At 38.3% G+C, this 20015-nt stretch overlaps 1 long non-coding RNA gene across 1 annotated transcript; it reads left to right on the top strand.

Moving 5' to 3' along the window:
- The first annotated feature begins 262 nt into the window (after window positions 1–262).
- LOC106920871 (uncharacterized) lies at window positions 263–18989 on the top strand. The gene is made up of 2 exons (XR_015764370.1): window positions 263–479; window positions 18220–18989. It is a non-coding gene; the product is annotated as an uncharacterized LOC106920871 (long non-coding RNA).
- Window positions 18990–20015: the final 1026 nt, after the last annotated feature.

Here is a 20015-nt window from a genome sequence, read left to right on the forward strand (position 1 = left end):
TGACAAAACGCGTGGAACAGACGGATGTGATGAAGATGGAGGATTCGGTAACCGAACAAACAACCCCCACCTCCTTGCAAACTGCACACAACCTGCAACCTTTTGAGCAGCAACAACTCTGCCATTGACACATATAATCCACTGAAAGAGAAAACCAGGCTGTTTATCTGTGAAGTCATGCCAGGAATTCACAGCATGAACTTCATGAAAAAATAAACGAGATTGCCTGCTTTGATTTGTGTCTAAATGGTGCAATATGATGTGGCCGTGGTTTGTTTGTAATGAAACGATAAGCGGTCAAATGGGAAAAGCATGTTTGTCATTATGCTATTTGGTCATGTATGACAATTATTAAAAGGTTTTTTTTTGTTTGTTTTACCAGATGTTAATTATGATAATGCAAGCCTTACTGCATGAAAGGAAGACATGCTGATGAAGTTATCCTAAGGATCTGACTCTTTGGGACTGCTGGGGAATAGGTAAAGTCTCTGTTATACCACTATCTCTTCCAGTCAATGAATGCGTTTTAAAATGTAGACCTCTTTCTGAAACTTTGCACTGTAGCGGGATAGAATACCTTCATTTTTCTGCAGTAAATTATTACCATATGACTGCATCACCTCTTTATATCCGGCAGTGTAAAGACATGAGAATATGAAGCTATTCTCACTGGAATATTTATATCTTTTCAACGTTTTTCACACGGGCAATATCTGTGATTGGCCAATGCAGGACATAAAAAGGGAACGTTGTTTTCAACATAAAAATCACAATCTCCATAGTGTAGCAGTCGAGCCATTTTCTTTTTCAGATGATGAATGAAACATGCTTATTTTTTGTGGATAGAAATTGCTCAGTGGAAAGGTGATATTTGTCCTTTAGATTTTTGAGATATTGAGACCATTTTATTTTGATAGATAATTAGACTGTTTGGGTTAATGTGTCTTATTGTAGCTAAATCATGATAGAGTATTAGCTAACAGCTGGACTCCATTTACTACTGAAGAATGTGTAGACATTTGCCAATAAACACAATGTGTGATGACAAATTCATGCAGGAACTAAGTAATACTCCTTGGACCAGAGACATGTTTTTTTTTTTTGTGACTCCAGTTGTTTTGTAAGTCTGACACTTACTTGTTACACAATTGACCCCAAAATTATTCATAGCTTTTTGAGAATTGGATTTGAAGAAATCTTTTGATCTTGTCAAAATCTTTCTCTTGGCTCTAAAACATGTTAACATTGCAGAATGCCCTAGTCAAAGTCCTGACTTTAATCTGGTAGCAATTTTATGGCGGCATCTAAAGATTAAGGTGGTGATAAGGAGGCCTTATGACTTTGATGAATTGGACCTGATTATTTTAGGCATATCTCTAGAGGCAGTTTGCATGATGTGGTGGCTTTTTTTTTTTTTTTTCCTCTCTCTCTCTCATACATTTTTCATTGTAGAATTGCCAGAATCTCAAAACTGGCATGCATTCAATTCGATCAGATACATTAAACAGAAAACAGATACTTCAGCAGCAAAAGTAAAATCAGAGAACCCACTTTGTGTGTTTGATAGAAACAGACGTCATCCATGCAAACAGTCCTCTGGAGCAAGGTAAGTTTAAGCCAAGTTTAATTGTGTGGCTCCGATTGCTGAGTTAGCTTCTGCTGCTGTCATTGCTGTCACCGTTGGCGCTGATGCTGCTGTTGCTGCTTGGGTTTGTGGGAAAGGGCTGAAGTCTGATGCGAGAAGCTTCTGGTTGCGGTTGTCCCTTTGTTTACTGTTGTTTAGTCTCCTGTATTTATAGATTCTCTGCTGCCTGCTTCGGCTAATTATACCATGGATGCCATAGGGATAATTGCAGTAATGAATGGTTGGCTTCCCAAAGAATTCAGGTTTTTTCCTCTCCGATCATTTTGCCTTGCACAATAAATCCCAACTTCAGCAACTCAGTTTGTGTTAGAGCCACATATGTTTTTGCCTTAATTCATGCCAACTCACTGCGAGTGAATACCTCAGAGTGGCGCCGTTTAGCATTTTTTTTTTTTTTTTTTAGGAGAACACATAATTCATGCACTGCTTTGAAATTGCTCATTTGATAGGGGCACAGGTCTCTTACTACCTCCACAGCTCACTTAACATGCAGAAACAGAAGCCAGGAATGTTCTTTAATCAACCTTAATTATGGTTTCCCAGACTCTGCTGCTCTAAGGTCAGCTGTTAATCCTCGCTCCAGGTTCACAAGTTCAAAGTGTCATTAGCTTAGACAGTGAGGGTCTCTAAACACGCCATGTGTAAAATACTAAACAATAGCAGCACCCACAGAACTTGCATTTATCATAACGTCCATGTCTGCACGGCAACATAATAATGCCCCATTAGCCTGATGTTGGAGCTGAAGAATGCGGGGCTCTGTTTCTATGCGGATGTTTAATTTTTGCTGTTCTCCTCAAATCCTGCAGCTGTTTATTGGGCAATGCAGACGCTTGCAGGTAGTGCACATTCTAACTAATGCACGTTAGTGTGTCACTGCTGTGTTTTCTCACGCGTAAACAGCAAACATTTCTGGTGTGCTCTTGCACTGAGGACTACGGGGAACTCGTATGAAAACAATGCATGGAAAACCAGGCCAGCTCCAGTTGAAAACACACGCACACACACGCACACACACACACACATGTGGAGCACGTATGTTCTTGATATTGTTTGGAAGAACAGCTGCAAGCCTGGCTGAGAGTGTCCTGAAAAGGTCAGTGAGGTTTGACGGGGGGAAAAAACAGTCTGGTTAGAGCTGGTAATTTAGATCCCTGTCTGGCTTCAAACTCACAACCTCTAGAGCCTCTGTGTTTACACATGAACAACTCAGATGGAAACATTTTATAGAAGAGATGTCAAACGCTCTGGCATTTGTGACTTAAACTGTCACTAAAAATTAGAAATGTACATTTTTGTATTTAAAGCAATTTCGCAAACGTATTTGAGTGTGGCTTGGATATTTATCAAAACAGCAATTTGCCATAGTTGAAAAGTGTGAAAGTTATAAAGTGAGTCTTAACATATGAACTTTTGGGAAATTTGAAAAGTTGAAATGTGGAAAATACATGTGATGAATTACTTTAAATAAAACATGCCTATATTTTGTAGCATTATGTAATAATTAGCTGCAGTGTTGGGAGCAATCCAGTCTGAGCTACTCTTTTATTGACTTGAATGTGTGCTGGGTTATTTTCTTCAAAGGTTGGGCTTGCAACTATTATTATTATTATTATTATTTTAAAAGTACTTTTCTACATTTTATGCTTTCATACATTAAATGATTATTAACTTTGATTAGTATTACAATTCACCATCATTGTTTGAGCTTCAAAATAAAAGTCTGGACCAGCCAACTCGTATAAAAGACCCAGATGAGTGAGTTTTGCTGTTTTGGCACATAGTTTTGTTCTCAACATTTTCTTTTATTTTGTAATCATAAAGAACTGAAGTATGTTTGTGACTCTTTCTGAACATGAGTTGTAAATGTCATGAAGTTATTTAACCATTATCCATCAGCTTTGTGTTAGTAATGTCTCTGATAATTAAAAATGCTCACATGTTGTTGCTCATTTTGTTATAAAAAGCACTTTTGCTCTTCAGATATGCAAATTTTCTTGTTGCATAATAAAACAAAAGCAGGCTTTGGTTTGCTTTGGACAAGGGACAGTTTAGTCAACAGTATCTACTGACCATGTTTCCTTGCCAGAGAAGGAAATATATTTTCAGCTGGTAGCTGGGATACAAGTCAGTTTACGACAATGTACTAGAAACCGTTTTACTGGACTTGCATCACTTCTTGCCACAGTGGAAAAAAATACTTTATTTCTGGCACAGGTATTTACTGGTTCAATCATTTGCAGCATGCTTGCTTTCTTTTTGTCACTAGGCTGCATGCTTCTTGTTTTCATTCATGATTATTTTCTTGTAATAAAAAAAAGTTTTTCTTTGCTCCAAAATTCAAAATTAGATTTGTAATTTTTATTCTTTCATTTATCCAGAAAATAATTAGATTTTTAAAAAAGTAGGGGTTATAATGCTTACTTTATTTGAATGGTTATTGTGGCTGTAAAAAAAAAAAAAAAAAAAAAAGAAAAACTTGCATTAGAGCTGTCCTGCTTTGATGCCAGCTTTATGACTGAAGTGACCTCTGTGATGCTCTAAAGATGAGGTTGAAACATTTTCTTTTTGGGACTCTGGTGTTGTGCTGGTAACTTGTGTACCAGATCTTGTTTTATTATTTAGTTTTAAAACGATGATCAAAGCCTTGTTCATGGTAGAAGGACTACATGCGGGCTGTAATTCACTTCCCTCCTTTTGACTTTTGTTACTGTGGAAAACAAAAGTTTTACTTTAAGTACAGCAAAGAATGTTTTCCTTATGATGAGCCTGAGTTGATATTTCAAAGTTGTTTGCTGAGATGATGAACTGCAGTGGGACAAAGAGGAGCAGAAGAGCTAACAGGACAAGAAATAATGATGCAGCTGGTGTGTGTGTGTGTGTGTGAGAGAGAGAGAGCCCCTGAGATTTCTGGGAAAAACACCTCTGTGTGTTGGGGCAGAAATTGCATGTAAGCATCATTGTCATGAGAGCAGATAAAGGGCTTTGACACCAGACAAATGTCAGCTTTGATTAGTAATTCTTACCTGCAACATTTTTCTAGAATATGACTTGATTTAATGCCGATCTCATTTGCTCAATGTAGATTTATCCATTTGTTAGCCAGCTGCTTCTGGGATTGTCTGTGGAAGCACAATTCTATAAAACTCAAAACGCCTGCTGATTGTTTATTATATTTTACCGTTATGTTCCACATTGTGCAGCACTGAGTTCTCGTAAATACTAACCTCACTAAGCCATGAAATTCTTTTTATTTTATAATCTGTATACTTCCTCTGTTTCAATCTGTTGGCAAGCGGCAGATGCTCAACCTTGACTCTGCTCAAGAGCACTTTTGAAGACGACCACAATTTATTCAGTGAGAGGTTTGTTTCATGGGCCACAGCTAAATCAGGGATTTAGTGAGAAATTTATGAAGCTGTAATGCAGTTAAAACTCGATCAGAATTTATTAATCTTCATTCATTAATCTGAGACAAAACTTCATTGAAAATCAATGTGACAAGCAAATACTTTTGTTTTTCAGGACACATTACTTAAGAAGGGGGAAAAAAATCACAATTGAGTTCCAAAAACATAAGAGCTGATTTGTTGAGTAGAAATTAAGAATTAATCAATAATCAATTCTGTTTGATTGCTAGTTACTAGACATGTTTGGCAAGTTTACTGCTTAAACTTTACAAAATTAATTAAACATGGCTTCGATATATATATATATATATATATATATATATATATATATATATATATATATATATATATATATATATATATATATATATATATATATATATATATATATATATTCTGCTTTTATCTTTGTCAATTCTGATCCTCCGTATTTTTTGAGGTAAGGGTTTCACCCTTTAGTTTCCCTGTCTGTAATTCTGCTACTACCATGTTGCATGAGAAAACAACATATTCAAATTAATGTTCAGTGTTGCACATAGTATTTTGCATCTTGGTTTAAAAATAAAAAAATGTTGCGTTTCGGTTTAATCTTCGTTTACATGTTTGCTCTGTTCCCTAAATGACAGCAAACAGGCTTTCTTAAGGCTTCCTTTCAGCAATAGTTTTGTTCTTATCTCTCTTCCATGCAGGTCATATTTATGGTGCTCACAACTAATAACATTCCTATCAATGGACTCTCAAGCCACATCTTGGGGTCTCTGCAGCTTTCCCAGAAGTGCCACAGGCTTCGTGACTGCTTCTCTGATTAATGCTCTTGTTGTCCCTCTCGTTTGTTTGGGTCGTGTCTTGATAGGTTCCCACTCATGTCACCCTCTTTTCATATCCGAAGGATTAAACTTAACGGTGTTCCTTGACATAATCAAAGCTTGGCATATTGTTTTATAAGCTAGCCCTGCCAAAACTTTGCCCCTGACCAGTCCGCTGTGTTCCCTGATCTTCATGAAGATCTTTATTCCCTAATGTTCTCTAGTAAATCTCTGAGCTCTTTGCAGAACGACTAGATTTATACTGAGATTAAATTACAAACAGTTGTGGTCAATTTACAAAATCGGGTTACTTTAGACGGCAAATTCTTTTCACTTCATGCAGTTTATGGTATGATGGTAAAAAGAGCTGATTAGAAGTGGATATTGCATTTTCAAATTAAATTAAGATGCACTGAAATAAAGCAGGAACACCTCACTGAGCTTTTTTAAAACCAGCAGGAAGATAATGTATACTGACAATACTAAAGAAAATTACTTTAAACTGCATGATTTTGACATATACTTACATGCATCTAAATAAATCCGGCTTCTTATAGCCAGAAACATTTCACTTGGTTATGGTTTATATTCTGTGGAAATCAGTGTCGTTATCTGTAAGATACAAGACCATTCCACCTTAGTGTTGTGTCATGATGGTCAGACTTGGATATATATGTTCTCTGTGAATGTACATCTATGTAAAAAGCCTGTTTTCTGAGCATCAGTAGTGCTGCATTATGAATTATGAGTTTGTGGATCAAATGTAAACCCAGATTGGTTGTAGAAATGACTAATTCCTGGAACTTTGGTGCATTCTCTGACACAAAAACAACTCAGACTAAAAACACCTCCAATATAAGGTGCTAACAGGGTCCCTAGGACATCATAATTAACTTGCTCTCTGAAAATGTACACCTCCAAACTTTTTTCTGTGGAAGCTAAAGGCAATCGCCGGCTTCTTTTAAAAAATGAACATGTTCCTACAGCGGTGCATTGAAGCGGCGTAACGCGGTTACAGACAGCACAGAGGTCTGAGATGTCTGTTGTGTAAGCAGTGGGGAGTCTTTGAACTAACTTTTCCTGTTGCGCAACCACTGAGGGCACCTGTACTCGCTGTCCTGCTATGTCTTTAACCTGTGCTTGGCGACACCTGAGTGTTTGTTCTCAGACAGCAGTGTATTAGTTTGACCTTTGGTCTGTTCTTGCAGAAATGGCAGCCTTTTCCATCATATTGCTGCTCAGCCTTGCAAATCCCAGCAGCCGGCGAAAATACCAGGTAACGCCGAGATGGCTCACTCTGTTCCTCTTTCTCTGTGACCTCCAAGAAGTTGAAAGAGAAATGTTACTGAGCGCAGGATGAGAGTGGAAGGTGATGGATAGCCCTAAGCAGTGTAATGGTGTTGCCCTTATGTATTGAAAGAGAACAAATATCTTCCTGGGCTGTATGATGTGTGGCCTCTGCTCGGATCATACGTTGTGCCGGGTTGTCTCATGTGGCTTTCTTCGGATGTTCTGTAGATGCTGGGGGGGAAAAAAAAAAAAAAGACAGAGCCGTGCGGACAAACAGCCTGACAAAAACGATGGGAGGCTTGAGGAGGAAAATGAGATGAGACAAAAAGAAAATGCACCAGGGATGGAGCAGATTTGGTGTGACATTGAGAGGCAGAGAAGAGAGATCTCAGCTCTGTCAGGCTTCTTGTCTTCACACGGCGCTGAAAGATGGTCCATGGCTTTTTCCTGGTCTAATGATCACCCTGCAGGCTTGACGTCTTATTTCTGAAAGTAGGTAGCATTTTCAAAATCTCACACAACCCTACAACCATACACATTTTTTTTTCCTTTTGTAGTCAAGGATAGGCTAAACAAAGAATTCAAATCAAATTTTCTTGAGTCCTTTGTCTTAATCTAAACCCTGGGCACAATCTTTGATCTATATTTTAGACAGTCGGAGTACGTGTCCAGAATAGATAAAGGTATCGCAAACTTGACACTCCTGTCTCATAAAACCTAGCAACGCTGTTCATAAATTATTGCAAGCCAAGGAGAACTGTGGCCCTGAGGGGTTTGGAGGAGACCTTTAGCAAAGCAGAGACTGCTTTACACCTGTAATATAAATTAAGTGTGGAAAGGGGAGGGGAAGGGATGGACACCTGAACCTGGGAAGCAATAGATGCGGCTTGACTTTAGCAGTGCACAATTTATTGTTGATGGTTGAAGCAAGGCTCAGTTCAGAATCCTACAGCTCTCCTGCTTTAACTTCATGTAGAATGTTTCTCTTAAAAGGTTCACTGTTATGCAAAATTCACTTTATGCATTTTTCTGTACATCCAAGTGGGGATCTACTGCTCCAGCTGTTTTTTTGGGAATAAGTAAATGTTCTGCTGGTGTCTGCTGAACTACCTGTTTCAGAGACCATTAAATTGTTGCCACAATTTTTTATTTTATTTTTATTTTTTATTCTTTTTACGTAGTAGTCCTAAGCCAAACCCTAAACCTTCACCAGGCAACTCAAGTGGAGGCAACGCTACATTTGTTCTGCCGGTCTTACTGCTGTACAATGGTTGCTGGTAAAGAAAAATGTTTTGTCTGCTCCAATACACAGCTTATGTCCATGTATTTTCTCAGTCATGGAGAACAGAGCTGCGTGGCTTCATTTTATTTTTGCTTACAATGTCCCTGCAAAATTGCCAAAGAAAGTTGTAGTTTTGGCAAATCAGTTTGAGGAGTCGATTGAAAACTGCCAACAGTACACTGCAAGATTTGTTAAATACTTCAACTGAAGGAAAGTTCTGGCCCTACTGTTCATCATCGTCACAAACCTGCACACGATGACAATGTGTTGTGTCGGACATTTCCAACATCATCTGAATGTATTTATTTTTATGTGTTGAGATGAGTGCTTCTCCTCTAATCTCATAAATATACTCGTATATAAAAAAAAAAAACGTAGTATTTGTGGGGGAAAAAAAACAAAAAACATCTGTGCTGAAATAATGGTGATATAAATGTGCATCAGAGCCGCAGTGTTTCATCCTTCAGTGGTTGTGGCTTGATGGTTGATCAGGAGGCTCCACTTGCTTCTGAATCTGCTTCAGGATCAGAGATATGATTGTACCACTGTCGATCTGCTTGTTGTAGCCATTTATTTTCAGGTGTTTGAGGGGCAAATGTAAACACTGAGATGGGAAGACTTTGTCAACAGCAGCTTATCTGCATCATCGTGACATAGCGCTAACACGGCAAATTCATAAATGAGCTCAAAATGGTCAGAACTGATCTGGTGAAATCTCAATATCTGAGAATGATTTTGTATATTACATGTAATGACCATGTTTTGTATAGCCTACAGACCTAACCTAGCTTGTTCAAGGAAGCATAATAGGTTTCAAGCATGTATAGCTGCACTGTCTGTGGAAGTGCCATAAGATAATGATTGTAACAATGCTGCAAAAAGCCGTAAAATAATTAGCATAATTTCCCACTAAAAATTAAGAAAAATACAACCTTTAATCAGAGAGAGGAAAATCTCAAATCATGGAAAAAGGATATTGTCGTAACTGGAGAGAAGATAAATATGGGCCTATTGACCACTAGCTAAAATAAATAGGCTCCTTTGTCAAGTCATATTTATTTGATGGGGAAAACAGCAAATCAAGGATTCCTTACAACTCTTATGAATTTAAAGACTAAAGTAGATTCTTCTTTTATGCATAAATTATTCATGATTTATCAGAACAGCCAATTTGCCATTTATATAAATCCTAAGCCAGTGAGACTATTAATAATACTGGTGGTTAAGACTTGCAGGGTTAGTCCTGTTCCATCTCAGGAGAAAATCCAAGTCTGCTGCATGCTTTAACCTGAAGAAGTACTTAAGTCTGGAACAAAATGTCTGCCAATCTAAAGTTGATCATGATTGTGTCCACATTCTCTAGTAAAGACAGTCCTTCAGGTGAAGAGGGGTCTGAATTGGCATGCTGTGCTCCGACTATAAAACGAGAAACATTAAAAAACACAGCAAAACTAAAAGGTAACAAACACACACCACTGACACTGTTTGAATACCAGGTGGTCATTTTATCAGAAGCCACCAACAGTGGCAAAATCCAGCCGTTCTTGTTTTGCTTTGGTGTGGAGAGAGACTATATAATTCTGCTGAATTTCTGTGATGACTCTTTACACATGGAATTAAAATAACAAAAACAAACACGTGTATCCTCTCTTCTGGATGAGTCATTATTCTCACAATGTTTTTTTTTTTCTAATTAAATATTCCAGATTACTATTACGGTCGTGATAAATCCACATAGGGAGCTGGAAACTAAGACGACAGGTGGATTATCTGGTGACAAAACCAGCACTGCTGCTTGGAAACACAAAATATGAAAAATTATCATTCAAAATGCACAAAACCTAAACTTTGTGACGTTTTAGTTGTATAATTTATACTATTTTGAAACAGAGTTTGGCTGGTTGTGTACTCCTTTACATTAATCTGCATTAATCTGTACTGCTTATGATTCATACAGTTAATAATGGGAACTCTCTCAAAGATTTAACTATTACTGCCTTTGTAAATTTTCACAGACAACATTGGACAAGAAACCAAGAGATTAGCAACAAATTTAAGTCCTTAAATCTGACTTCTATCAGGGCGCTATAACCTTGAAATATTTTTTATCTTAATTTCTGAAAATCTGAAGTGAAGTTCGACGTGCTGAAGTTACCTAACCAGTTTTAAATGAGGACAGTCTTTCCAGAATGTCTGACATGTCTGAGATTCTTCCTCATCATGTTGTATGTATTAATATTAAGATAGAACATTACCTTTTTGAATTATGTTTTAAGCAAGCGAGGATGAAACTGTTGGAAATTTTGCCTGTCATGGCCTCATTTCCCCCCACCCTCCCTGCTGCGAATGTTTGCTCAATGTGGGAGAAACAATCAGCAGTTCTGGAAGATTCCAGGGGGCCTCCATGAAAAAATCATGACTCAATTAGAGCTTGTTCAAAATTTCAAACAGAGCGATCATTAAAAATTCACCGGGACTTCTGACTGCCACTTTTAAATACATCGTTTGTATTGCTTTAGCTGCTGAGGACTGGGTCAGGCTGAGCTCACCACTTAGACGCTCGATCTTTTGATTTGCTATCAAGTTGTTGCCATGGTTCATTTAAGGTCCCTTGAGAAAATGATTAATGCTGGCAGAGCTGCAACTTTTTATCACAATATTAAAAGCCATTTGTTCTTTGTATCCATTTAACCAAAATTTAACTCTATTTATCTTGTACATCTTCAAAATCTCTCTTTACTCAGATTTAATGAGAACAACCAGGTATTAAAAATGAAGTGAGGACTGCAAGGTGCAAGCATTTCCTTACCTGCATACACTCTTATGCTTTTTTTTTTCTCTCTTGTGCATGCCAGCTCTTACACAGGCACAAGCACACTTTCACACACCATCTCCCTGCTTCCCCCTGGTTTCCATGGTGAAGGACCGGGGAATTCAAGGACAGGTATGTTTCCAAATGAGACTTTGCTATAGCATTATATGTCCACTCACTGATTCACCACGAGCCATGATTCTCAAAGGCAGGCTGAGTTTGTCTGAAAGTGAGCGAGATTTGAAAGTGTCCAACCCAAAGAACATGACACATGTTGGTATTTGTCTGTTGGCCTGCTGCAAGTTCTGTACATCTGCAGTCCATGCTGTGTTTGCATGTTTGCGTGTGCGAGTGAGAGCGTGTGTGGACCACGTGTTTGGCTGCTTCCACATACAAGAACAGACACAAACACAGACATGCTCCAATATGGTCTCTGATTAGGAGAGCAGGCTGCCTCTCGACTTAAATCTCAACATAAAAACAACTACACAAGAAGGGTAATGCAGAATGTAAACAGTTGCATCAAGTACATAACATTCGCAGTTTGTCACTAAGCATTCAATGCACTCAAGGAAGAATAGCTCAATTTCAAGGAGGTAAAAAGGCTGTTTAATCTGATTTAATTTGGGAAAATGATGTAATTATACACCAGAGAAAATATCACATTATTTGCAGGTTGCAGTACTTAAGAAAGATCAAATAAAAAAAAACAAGTCAAAATAAATCACATCTTTGCAAAATCCAAAATTCGGACAGAACGCCATCTATCCGACACCAACACCACCATTGGACACCAAGCTTTGGGCTAATCATCTATGCTAATCATCTTAAAGTAACTCAACAATCAGTAACTTTTTACAAGATGAATAGCTTTGTTTCCAAAAGATACATTTGTTCATCAGTTAAATTTATTGATCTAATTTAACTCCCTGTAAGAATGCTGTGTTACAGGCAAACTGTAAGGCAATATTCTGACCTGAAAAATTTCGATTAACACAGACTTGAGACTTGAACTTTAGGTAAAATACTTTTTAGGCTCGCGTTAGAATTACTCCTCTGTAATGCAGATATAGCTGAAATAGGACATTTCAAACTGAGGGGAGAGTTGTCCTAAAAGATGGAAATCAATCAGTCCTCTGATAGTGATTTTTGTGACAGGGATACATTGCCATCATTTAAAATTTCATGTGTCACTGTGTAACGTGTGCTCATTGTTGCACTTTAATAAGAATGAAAATGGTTACAGATACAGCGTGTAACTGTCAAACATAAGTCACTTCTAAAAAACGAAATGAAATGCATTTTGATACGGTTATCAGCATCCCAAAGTTGTCCCATTGGAAACTAAATGTATAAGTAAATAAAGGTAACTAAGTGGTGGGGATAACTTTGCTACTTTGCAATGTATTTGTCGTTGTATTTGTCCCATATTCAATGGTTGATCGTGTTACTATGCTCTCAGTGTTATGGGCTGCATACCTCCTGTAATGCACAAATGTATCCACAAGCTGTTCTGCCCCCCTATAGCACTCTAAACCATATGTCACCCCTGGAGGAACAGCTATCGCACACTGCTGTCTCTGACTGTGAGTTTTCTCTCTGTCATGCTGCAAACACCACAATACAGAGTCACACACTGTGGTTTTACTTGCATGTAACTGTGGGTGTGTATCTGTACGTTTTCGTGTGTCTCAGTCTGGCATCACAGTTGTGTCATATATATCCAACGTCGGTGTGAGCTCCAGAGTTAACAGGCTTGATTTTTTATTTTTTTATTTTTTTTCTGTGTGATGGGTTGAAAACTGGAAGGAAGGGATTCTCACATCTTCAACACATCTGCATGACAAGCTACTTGTCTGGCTTTGTATTCTCCTGTTCATCCTCATCAACTCAGCGTCACATTAGTTATTCTTGAGATTACAAGACGAAATTGTGACTCAAAAGAATATTAGTTTAAAGGTGTGCACATTTATGTATGGAAGCAACAAACCCGCTACAAATATATTTCAGTCATTATTCCAGGATAAAGGAGTAATTATCTTGCTATCTCGGGTTTTTGAAACTCTTTTCCTTGCGGCAACCACTCACATTTAAACATGACTGGTACTGACATAAAACTCTTTGTGGATCGTACTAGTTTCACGTGTTGCTCATTTACATAGTCCGCATTAATGATTAGAGTGAATCTGATCCCTCCAATACTTTCTTTGATCTTATCTTGCTTAAAAAACTTTTCTCTTCACCTTTGTGGAAAACTCCTCCCACACTGCTTCGTCATTATTTCATCATGTTCCAATGGGTGACTGTTATGTAATGTGTGTCACAATATAGCATAACATGTTTATTTATCTTTTTAGGCACCTGTAAAGGGCCACATGTGGCCTAGTTACTGTAAAATACCTACATCTAAAGTAAACTCTCAGTTGTTGTTCTGGGCTCCTAATCAGTGTTCAAAGCAATGTCACTACATCTAGATAATTTGAAACCAGGGTTAAATTGAGCTGTGATACTGAAAGTGGTTTTAAAATGCTAAGAAAAAAAAAACTAAAACTACTTTGAAGCTGTAACAAAGTAGGTAACCTGTATTTATATTAAAGCTTATGTAGTGACGGCTTATGCGTGAGAAAATGATGCTCCTCTGCCTTCTCTCTGTTGCTACTTTAATCTGGACAATTATACCCAGGCTGAAACCACCAATCAGAACCAGGAGGAATGTCTTGGCCCTGTCCATCAGGCTCGTTTACGTGTTGCTCACCCCTCCATCTTGCTCTCTGCTACATGCAGCCTGCGGTGAATACACAGACTAGTTAGCATGACTACTGATGTTGTTAGATAGCAGTTGTCACTATTAGCACAGCAGCATACACTCTGTCACAACATAGTAATAAATATATATATAAAAAAACAACTAATTAGCAGCTTTAGAGCTGTGTGGGAGCAGTACTTAAACTTAATTTGAAGAGGTATACGTGTTTTTTTTGTATTTGTGACAGACTGAAGAAAATCTACGATTTTTTTTCAGAAGAATGTTGTTGTTTTTTGGTTAGCTGTTGACCACAAAGCACAGTGGCATAATGGGGAAAACAAAGTGAAAAAAAACTTGGCACAAGCATTGTCAGCATGATAGTGGAGGGCTGATGGCTTGTTTTACAGCCACAAAAGTCCCGGGCACCTTTTAACCATTGAATGAAAAAAATAACTTTTCTCTAAATTAGTCAAACGTGAGGCTCTCTGACAGCTGATGCTTGTTAAAGATTGAATCATATAGCAAATCTGTGACAAAATGGCTAAGAAGTAGAAAACAAAGATGTAGTAAAGGCTCGGCCTAGTCTTTCTGTCCCAGCCTTCGATTTAGCCGCCCTGCTTTGGCAGTAAATTTAAAGAGCTTTGGATGAATGACAGCCGAGTAACCTAAAACAAACTTAAGCAACAAGTGTCTGCAAAATACAAATCTTTAAAGTTGCTTCAGGGAAAATGAAAGGTGCAAGTCAACAGGTTAACCAGCATTTACACTCGACATGACAGGGCAGACAATGTCAACTTTGGCTCAACGCAGTGATTTAAATATCCGACTGAAAGGAAAACATTCTGAAAAGTCTGGCTTGAGGCAAGCAGTAGTATACCTCTTCAGTTTAGACTTTCCTGTTTATGACTTCTTCTTGCCAAAGCCAGACAGAGGGAAAAAAAAAAATAGATCTGGTGTGCATTCTTCCTCCATCACACTCCCTCTCTCCGTGTTTTATCTTTAATTGGCTGTCATCTTCCCGTCTGCTCCTTCTCTCTACGTTTGCCTTTCTTCATTTCCTTACCGTTCCCTTTCCCCCCTGTCTGCACGTCTTTCTCTGCGTTTCTTTTCTTGTTTATTCCCTCAGTCAATCTCGCCATGCTTCTCTCCCACGTCCTGCATGGGCACTCTGCTTGTGTCGGATCCTGGCATAGGTGGCATAGCTTCCATATGGAAGTGTTCAGCTGATGATATAGAGCATATGTGACCCCAGCTCGCTGGCTTGGGACTCTGCGGAGATCACACCGTGTCATTAGTGGCGGTGAAAACGCCAGTGCTGCAGTGCAAAGAAGGAATGGAAAGGACAGATATAATTAGGTTAAGGAAGGGGGAAGAAGTAAAAAGGACACAAAGAGCAGGTTATAGTGTTGAGTACATTGTGTCCTTTGAGAGGCTTTGTGTGTGTGCGTGCGTGTGTGTGTGTGTGTGTTCTCCACCCCTACTGGTTACATCTGGGAGCTAATGTGAGTTGAACTGAAGCAGAAATGCCAGGTAGGCGCTCATGCTTCACTGTGCACTCACTGTTTGCTTTGAAGCTTACTCTGCTGGAACCAGTCTTAACAAATTGATTTTGTCTCAACAACTGCATAACAAGATCTGTCAGGATCTATTAACTTTCTGCTCTAAAGGGGAGGAAAAAAAAAAAAGTGCTGAGTTCAGTGCAACACTTTCATAACGTCTACCCAAATGTCAGCATGCCCAACGGTGAATCTGAGGTTTCACAAAGTCGTGAAGACATGCGCTGATGTCATACAGCTGGAACAGAGCTCGCAACGAAAGAAAACTATGCATTTTCCACACGGCGCCTCACTGGGAATGAATCCGTTTTGATTGTTGTTGTCATTTGCCCGACTCGTGGAATGACTTGGTCAAGCCACAGTTATTTTTGGTTTGCCTTGTGAAAGTCAGCAGAGGCCCATTTTATTTCTCACACTACATACTGCATGAGAGATATTGCTCATATAAAGCCATTTCATTTCTTTGTGAAGCCACACAAGAAGGTTTGACAGATGGGATGTGCGCTAGCCTCACAGTACGGGAACCTAAATATTAAAGATTTAATAAAAAACTTCCAGCAAAATAAGAGGCAATTGGCATAAAACCTTGCATGCCTGTGGAGCCAGTTCTCCTAGACTAGATGCAATATACATAAGGTTTATTAAAGTCAAACATATTTATATCCTTGAAGAACATGGTTCAGTCAGTTGGATATATAAAGAAAAAATGTTAAACAAATAAATTTGCAGTATAATAAAATGTATTGTTTTAAAATGGTTAAATTTCTTTAACAATCTATACAGAATAGTATCTCATTTTCAAAAGTCCCCTAAATCTGTCTTTTACAGGTGATGCAGGATTCAAACAATTCATGAAAACATTTCAACAAAAAAATCTTTTCATCACTTGAAATTTGACCATTTCTTTATTTATCGAACCGATGGAGTAATTACTTTTTCTTGATACCTAAATTGTGTTTCTTATTACAACTGAGAAGTTTGCAACTGTTAATTTTATTGACCAAAAAGTCAATTAATCGTTTTCCAAACTGAAACTTTAACTCAGTTACTAGTTATTTCAAAATAATTTGTAATTCATAATGAACATCATGCAACTATTTACTGAAACCTCTTAGAATTGGTTCATTTTTTATTAAGTTGACCTAGGTATGCATACATGAATTAGATAGATTAGATTTATCTGGATGACATGACGGTTGTAATCGATGCGTGACAATAAGCTGAACTGAATGACGGGAAAAGGGAATATCTCACCTGCTGCCTCGAGGTGTAGGCCATGAGATTCTCACACGAAGATCATCTTGACAAAAAAAAAAAAACACACAATTTCACTGCATCACGGGTTTGGTTCACCTTTTCTGATTTACCTTTTTGAGAGTGATGCATTTTATCGAGCAGGATGCGTCCAACAAGACTATCTTTACTGGTTAATTACACTGACTTCCTGTTCTGCTGTCGGCTGCCTTACAAACGTGCTGCTGGCAGCTTTGCAACTCTCATTTGTAGTAGTCACCTTCATAAGATTGTTGAGTGTGCTCTTTTACTTTCCGCCACACGACTGTCTGTGTGCTTTACTTCTTCTGAAACTAATAACCGGTTCTGCCACCGATGGCAGCAAAAGTTTAAATCAACCATTTGGAAAAGCTGGCAATGAATAAATAACATGGCTGTGGAGGAAATCCGGCCACTCTTCTTTGCAGAATTGAATGACCTGTTTAAAGTCACATGCAGCATCTCAATCTTAAAACCTTTGATTAGGCCACTTTTAATGAAATGTGTACCCAAACCCCAAACTAGTAAGATGTTTTGGGTGATTTGCACATGAGCCCACAAGTTTGCAACACTTCTAGGCAAGATTTCATTCACATGTAAGTTTTTCTTGACAAGGCAGCGATTATAGTGCTCAATAACTTGGATATCAAGAAAAAGAAATCTTATTGTGCTTTTTTTTGCCAGACTGTGCAGTTACAAATCCCAGTTCCTTTTGATTTTTAGATCAGATCAAGGTAAACCACAAAACGAGAGTAAAAACTGGACAAATATGGGTCAATAAATGTCAGCAGTTTTATAATACCAAAATGATTGTTTGCCTTTTAGTTGATGCTATGAGGTATCTCTTTATTAAAGGACTGTGAAGCACAGAAACACTAGCAGAGTTTAAAAAAAAACAACTTTAAAAGTCGCTGATATAAAATATGCTCAATCCAAGTTAAATGAGATTTTTGTGTAATGTGTGTTTCTGTATGCGTTGCATTAAGCTCCATTTATAAGATTTTTAATAAATGTATTAATGCATACAGAATAGGGAAATACAGCTTGCAATGCATAGCAGGAGACAGATGAATTGTTGAGTCAATAGCCTGTGGACTGAGGAGTCACAGTTTTGAATAATTTAAGGGAAATAAAAAACATTTTGAAGTAAAAATGTTCCAAAATTAGTTGATGATGAGTACTTTTTATATATTTAAAGCTAAAAATAAGATTAAAGAAGATGGCAGAGGGATGAGAGCCATCCAGCAGAGGGAAAGATGGCGTCTGGCGGAGAGAGACAGACAAAGCCCGTTTGCTCAGGCATTGATTCGGGGGGCCCCTGAGGCTGCGTCTTCCATTTACCAATTTGTGTCTTTCCTACACTCATCCTCACCTCTGCCCGTCTTCCCTCTCTCCGGCAGATCATTCGCAGGGAACAAACAACGCCGCTCGGGAACGCCGGACCCTCGGTTGCCAGGCAACCACACACTGACTTGATGGAGTGGAAGCAACTTCAGAGGCCTCTGTGAGCACAGCATCAAGGTTGCTATTAAACTCAAGTCTCAACCCTTCACACGGACACATACACATGCAAATAAGGCGAACGAATCTGAGCGCATGTGCTAAAAAACAAATAACATTCAGAAGCTTCTTTTAGTGAAACGACCGCAAACTCAGGGCTGTGACTTTACTGCAGCTTTGTGTCCAGGTCAGATGTGTGCTGTCTCCACCTATGCTCGTGTTTTTTTTATAAGTTGTAAAGGAAATACTTTTTCCTTCCTGTAAGCAATGGGTGCGACTATGATAATAACAGGGGCACTTATTAATTAAAGGGAGAAGAAACACTCAAATTGTCCACTTACACGAGAAGCTGACGAGTAAAAGACAACTGTGGGTGGCTTTAAGTCTTAGGTTGAATGAGTGTTTTCTGACCAGATGTGCGCGTGTGCATACTTACATTTTAGTGCAACCACCTTTATATTACGTTAAGTCTATTGCTGAACTTGTTCTTAAAGCCATATGAAAGCGTCAGTGTGGGCCTGAGCAGCCTCAAATGTTCTGGCTGAGAAGCACTTTGGGCTACATTAACTCAATAAAAGCAGCAAATGAAAGCATTGTATGTTTGATGATAGATGAAAGTCTTGCAACCTGTTATGTTGTTGCTAAATAGAATAAATGATGGACTCCTGCATTTCTGGAAATTGCTTTTCTGTAAACAGCACTGTTCCAAATATCCTAAATGTAAAAAGGAGTTAAGTGGAAAATAGACAATGGATGGATATGGAATATCCAACAGTAAAAACCATAATTTAATGTCGACAAGAGGGAGAAAAGATGGTGTAAAATGTAAAAGTTCAAAAACTTTATTTTGCTGTTGCTGGCAAAGACTCTACAAAGCTTCACAAGACTTCTATTTATATTTAAATAAATATGTGTATATATATATATATATATATATATATATATATATATATATATATATATATATATATATAAAAATCTCTGGACCTTTTTCTGAATATTGTTACTATAATTATTTCTAAGTTATATAGATTCAAAGTTTATTGTGTCCAACTTCCTTGAAGTTCGTCATAAAACACATGAACCTCATCTGATTGATCACCTTATGTTTTACGAGGGCTGAGACACGGAGAAATGTTCGGAACACTGTGGCAGCAAGATAATCAGTTTGTGAGAGAATAAAGTTTGGGCAGCAGAGAGGACAGGCACAGAAAAATCCAACTATTGTTCACCACCACCAAGGTGCTCTGTGCCGCTGGGAAAGCTCTTCTTGTTCCCTTTTTGTGTTTTTGCAGAACATAGAAAAGCTCTGACTTTTATTTCGGTTTCTAAATACCCCCTCTGGGAAGCTGCATTTCATGCTATTCAGAGGATATGCTCCAGGTAGAGTGAGCAGAATGCGAAGTCTAAGCAATGGAATAGCCAGAGGAGGGTATTCAAGTTTTGGAATGCTGATTAAAAGGGTTGAGAGCTGCATCTGTGACAAATGATGCGGCGAGATCCAATGTCTGCTTCAGTGCTGGGAATAAGTTCACTTCTGCTGTTGACAGCGCACTGAACTGAGGCGGCTGCACATTTGTACAACAACTGCATTTTAATTAGCTACTCTTTTCAGCATTGTCTGATCCTCATATCAACAGCGGGTAGCACAGTGGCGCACGGTGGTTGATGCCTTCAAACAAGAAGATCGTGGGTT

This window comes from Poecilia mexicana, unplaced genomic scaffold (assembly GCF_051168715.1).
Source record: "Poecilia mexicana isolate PSO_F unplaced genomic scaffold, ASM5116871v1 scaffold_10, whole genome shotgun sequence".
NCBI classification, from domain to species: Eukaryota; Metazoa; Chordata; class Actinopteri; order Cyprinodontiformes; family Poeciliidae; genus Poecilia; species Poecilia mexicana.